We start from the raw sequence: 6,173 nt of genomic DNA, 5'->3' as shown, positions 1-6,173 counted from the left end.
TATGATGTATAAATAATACTTTGATAAAAATGGTCAATTTTCGAATTCATTATAAAATATTAAAAAATAAATGTATAATAGTATATTAATATACTTGTTATGGAATATTATGATTTTAAATATCAATTATATAATATTTTTTCCCCTTGCTACCTACGTTTTGACAAATTTTGATTGGTAACATATTTACCTTTTACCTAAAACTCACGCCCATACTTTAAATGACTATTGTATTGCAAGTGTCAATATCGTAAGTCGTAATTGATCAATTTGTAATATGACGTATCCACATTTCCACTCATTCGTTTCATTCAAAATTCATCAATACTAATATTCCAATTTTAGCATCACAAGACACAAAAGATACGTCAAAATTTCAACAATACATACAGGTTTTAAACGAAATCGCGAATCCGCCTTCCACCGTTTCTCGTTGGTTCAATTTGATATTCTGTTTTTATACGATTGTATAGTTTGAGGACGGTTTGGTCATTTGGTGAATAATATTCAATGAATATATAATAATATTATGCTTAATGCTTACGCTACAGTGTTACTGCAATACTGCTGCGTGTGCGTCACGTCAACGTGAGTTACTGACATATCTACCGTAGGTACCCGTTTTTCCAAGTTAACGCGTACGAACAATAAATTTGATTTAAAACCACATAACAGCCATTTTAAATCATTAATAACCAAAAATGTTCGATTATAAATTAGGATATGGGTAGTTAAAATATTTAAATGTTTAAGTACATCGTAAGTTTTTGTCTTTGTGAAATATAATTATTTTGTAATTAATATAATTTATACAAAAACGATTTTTATTTGAAAAAAAAGTAATTATACCTACGTTACATATAACATAATATCGACCCTTCCTCCGGTTACTATTTTTTTAAATTCAACACTTTTCTAATTTTAAAACCATACTTATTATATAATATAATAATAGGTATACAATATATATAATATACAAACCAATAATAAATATAACTATCTGTGATAAAGCAATATTTTATTGTAAATATTTAGATTAGACAAACCTGTCAGTCAGCTATTAGATCTGAACTCTTAAAATTAAAATAATCTAGGGTTTTTAAACTATACACTTTAACAGTACAACAATTTAAATAAATAAATATTACTCACAAAATTATGTATAAGCACGCATGTTTTACGGTCTTACAGATCGCAGACTGGTCAGCTGATTCGCCTAATCCTACATTTAAAAAAATCACAAGATACTAAAAACTGGACATATTATTATAGTAATTTAACAAATATGTAAGTAATAATACCATTTGTACCAATAACACAAATAATACAATATAATTATTTATTTAGTTTAATAAAGAAACCTAGAAATAAAAATACGATTTGCGCTGTCTGTTTGTATACAAACTTTAACACTATACATGCTGCATATAAAATATCGAAAAAACGGGTAACTAATTTATTGTATAATATTTGTGTCATGTGTATGTTGACGGCCAACGATAGTCGATGTGTTATGATTAAGTGGTGAGCGGCAAGGACCAGCAAGAGTATGGCGAAGTGTGCCTACGAAAGTAGTAATTACTAATTTTTATTCTTTTTCATTATATACATTTTTAAATGTGTGTGATTTTGTTCATTTATACACACTAGTACGCTACGTGTGAATTTAATAATGAAATTTCCCAATTGTTCCGTTAGTGATCCATTATTGTTATTAATAATGCATATATTACGTACATTTGTCAATTTTTTTAATTGGTAAAAATCACTTTGTCCAAGATTGCCAGGGGCGCTAACAAGTCTTTCTCCGCTACTGCCAATATGCTACACAAATCTAACAAATACCATAATCTCTTAAAAAGATATAAAATTAATTTTTTTTTAAACCGTTAACAGATGGCCATGATAATGAATGATTAATAAAATAATTGATATTGTATAGTAACTATATATAGCTAATAACGTCTGTATTTAAAGCTAAAATAATCATACATTATGATGTGTATGTGTATCGCATTACTCGGCTTGTCCGGCGCATTGTACAGACAATTTAACTACATTTGTGCGTATAGAGCAACACATTAATAGTAAGTAAAATAATATTATAATGGCTAATCGAAGTATTCTATACTATCTGCAGCTGATCTAACTTGACACTCGGTGTAAGTAATAAGTATACCGTTAGTCGAGAAGGCGAGAACATATAATAATATATAGCTGAATGGATATTTTTAGTTGAAAGTCTTTTGAAAAATAATGTTAAATCTTAGGTAATAATGTTCTTTTTTGTTTGAAGATTATATAATCGTTTAAACTTTTTATAAGTATTGAAAAAATGAATAATACACACAATTAAAAATTAGTTAGTGTTGATTGAGTGACGAGTGTACCAATACACTCAAAAGCTCAAAATCATAATATATCGTTTTGGTTCTTAAAATGCATAGCCACCCGACAATTCCCCGTTCGTCTTGGTAAGTAAACTGCATTGCCATCATCAGTGATCACATAATATAATATATCAGTCGTCCGTGTGTTATCGATGGCGCGTGTGTATTAACGTACAATTTAACGTTCGCACCATGTAAGGTGCAGTAGGTGATATACGCAGTCTTTATAACATTATTGGTTGTGTTTCCGGTAATCCCATATCACACGATATTTGTGTTTTTTTTATTATTATTATTTGTTTTACTTTTACAATATCTTGCCGAGGCGTCTCCGACACCGACACTGTATTTTTTTACTATCGCAAAACACCATTAGCCATTTGGATCTGCTGTTGTATCGGTCGCCGTATTATTTTTATGCGTCCCCGATTGCCACCTATACGTTCGGCCGTTCGTCAGCCTCCGCCCGCGATGCGACGCATAAACGTACACCGATCGTTTTTATTTTAACGTGCTTCCGAGTGTGCCACCACTTCATGGCAATCCACTGGAACGTTAAGCGCTTCAGACGCTTTAGTATGTTTTTATCCGGCTTGTTCTCCGGCTGTTCCATCGCCAACTTTTCTACTGTTTGTCGTTACCTTTTTGCGTGTAATGCATTACAATCTCACTCTAACTACACATATACCGTTAGCTATGACGTTTCGTGTCCACCGAGCAGTCGGTCGCATTGTTACGTAACGATTAATTTTCGAGCTATCGTAAATTATAGTAACGATTGCCATAACTACTATTGGAGCCGTCCAGCATCGTTGTCCACTCCCCGGTACCGCCACGCGATTGTAAAAGGCGGACGCCGTTCGACTGGCCGCCTTGCAGAGGGGGTCTAACGCGTCTATAGCCGAGCGTGCGACATCCGCGAGTTAGTCACACCACGGGGTGCCGGGGAACGTAGTGCGTTGGTGACTTATCGCCAGACTCCGTGCCTTCTCCTTCTCGTACCCACGATCCTGCATCGCTGTCGTCCCATCCGACGGCTTTAGCTAAGAACCACAAATGTACACGTTCGTACATCGTCGGTTCGCGGTCAACTACTGTATCCGCGACAGTGACATTGTATCTTTGTATAATTGCACACTGTTTGCGTTATCGCAAAATACCATTTGCACTTCGGATGCCGGATGCTATATCAGTCGCCATTTGTATACTGATACTAACTGATTAATTACTGTTGTGTGCGCACGTCTCCGATTGCTCGTGTAGCATTATCTATACATATATAAGCGATCAGGGGCGTATTTAAGGGAGGGGCATATGGGGCCCGTGCCTCCTCCATTCACCGTATTTTATACTAATTTTTATTATATGAGAAATTTTACAACTCTATGCCCCGTGTACGCAAATTTGAACTTTTTGTTTGTATCCCCCCCCTTAAGACATTTCTAAATACGCCCCTGTAAGCGATGACAAGTCTGTCACAAAAACCGTCGAGTTACCTATTGTCGAACACATGGACGACAAGTTGTTTTTGTGTCGCCGCACAGTATAGGTTTTTTGCGTTCCGTCGCCTCTTGCAAACCGCGCGTAATCGGCTCGTCTAGACTTTACCTTTGTGTACATGGCACATGCAATGTGCCTACAGTCTTTTATTCATTGCACCGTCATCCAGAGCCGTTGTGACGTTTTTTTTTTGTATTATCGATTATCCTATCATGTTTTTAATTCATTATTTTAGTAGCATTATTTTTTAATATTTGAATAAAAATGTACTTCTGATATAAAAACATTAAAAACTATAAGCATGTATTGCTGGCTACTAATATTGGTAACTATAATATGTAGAATGTTGAAATCCCTACATAATAATAATATTATTTATTTCGGTCGCACAGTTTATTGTTACAGTGTTATTATTACAAACAATACCTACCTACGTCGAATAACTTATTATTTTGTCCTGAATGTATATTGTTATAACGTACATTTATCGTAAAATATATTAACGCATATCATAAACTATATACCTAATCATTAATAAAACAATAATATTACGCCCGACGTTAAAAATCGATTGCCGTCTGCGCTGCGGCCTGCCCAGCGATGCTGTCTAATTCAGCCAAATCACTTGGTTCACTTGCAAACGGCGAGCCCCAAAAAATATGCCGTGATTTCTTCGATTCGATGTCAAAACAATATGGATCGGTTCTCAATATTGCACTTATGTCTGGTGCAGGTGATGCATTGAAGATCCGATCATCGTCATCGGACTCGACCAAACGGGACGCCGCGAAGGGCGACTTCACTCGTCTACCGAAAAAACCATGGAGTTCGATGCCGAACATTCACATTACGTTTGGTGAAACCGAAGCAACCGAAATTGAGTGCATTCCTATGAAAGTTTTAGTAGCCGAGGTTGAAAATGGAACAAAACCGGCCTATGATGTGCACGTTTATTCAGATCCAATAACCAACACCAGTCATGGAACCACCACTGAACGCCGTTCGTGGTGGAAACGTACAAAAAAATTCGTACGTCGAATGTTTTGTTGTGCGTAATATAGCCTATAGTTTAAAATATAATACAGTACAATTATTTTAACTTGTATACGCAGTTATAAGTTGAGTATATATATTATATATTTGAACCTAGAAAAGTTCCTTATGGCTTAACGGGTTAGGTTAGGTAAAAATATTATTTTATTGTGTAATTAAAAATTTAAAAAAAAACTTGACAAAGATATCTTTATATCTTAATATTTTTTAAGTTAAAATTGGAAATAAATATTGACCATTATCATAATAAAAATGCCAACGGCACGTAGTGTTCCCAAGCGGTCACCCATCCAAGTACTAACTACGCCCGACGTTGCTTAACTTCAGTGATCGGACGAGAACTGGTGTATTCAACGTGGTATGGTCGTTGGCGATGTTAACGTAGAAAATAATAGTAATTAAATATCGTAATCAAATGTTTAAATTTGTTGGTGTGGTGGTATAAGACGAAAATTGAATTCAGATAATTTTAAATATATTTAAAAAATACTAAAAAGCAAACATGACATTAAACATGGATGTATAAATTGAGTTTTGATTTTACAATAAAACATACTTACCTACTTAATTACTTATTATACATATACCAACTAATATCCATCACTATTATGTAGGCCCAACATTAAATTTATTATTTGGTTACGGAGCGATAGCAAATTAGTACCAATATTTAATTTTTGTTAAAAAACGGATTATACGTATTACCTTGATCTATGGAAATAAAATTATGGACAAGTTGACACGTAACTATCTATACGTACCTACCTAGTTTATTAATAATATAAGTTATAACTTTTTAAGTGATTAAAGTTTTGATGAGCGCCACTCATTGAGCGGTGTATAATGTACCAATATTTTGCGGTTTACTCTTGTACCATTCCACTTTTCAGTGGCGTGCCCAGGAGGGGGTGGTTAAGGGTAAGGACGTAAGGTGATGTATATCCCACCTGTTGACTTTTTTTGCTGATTTTTGCAAAACAAATTATTAGATATTGGAGTTGTTACTGTAATTAATTTAATATATAAAATCTAAATACATAATATCTAACTTATTTCGTTTATTTTAGGAAAAAAAAACCTTTCCTAAAAGTACCATTGAGATCGAGAATAAATATATATTGAAAAGAAATGCCAGGTATACCTTTACCTCCAGATGAACCTATTATTACAAGGTGGGAAACATGGTTAAAAGCTGCACTTTTCTTTACAAATAATTTTGAAAATTTTTTA

At 33.9% G+C, this 6,173-nt stretch overlaps 1 non-coding gene across 1 annotated transcript; it reads right to left on the bottom strand.

Annotated features, from left to right (window-relative positions):
• Window positions 1-5,196: 5,196 nt before the first annotated feature.
• Window positions 5,197-5,315, bottom strand: LOC132923532 (5S ribosomal RNA). The gene has a single exon (XR_009661188.1). It is a non-coding gene; the product is annotated as a 5S ribosomal RNA (ribosomal RNA).
• Window positions 5,316-6,173: the final 858 nt, after the last annotated feature.

The sequence above is a fragment of the Rhopalosiphum padi genome, chromosome 2 (genome assembly GCF_020882245.1).
Source record: "Rhopalosiphum padi isolate XX-2018 chromosome 2, ASM2088224v1, whole genome shotgun sequence".
Classification (NCBI taxonomy): Eukaryota; Metazoa; Arthropoda; class Insecta; order Hemiptera; family Aphididae; genus Rhopalosiphum; species Rhopalosiphum padi.
Note: the sequence above shows the minus strand (reverse complement) of the source record. Positions and strands in the feature narration are given on the sequence as shown.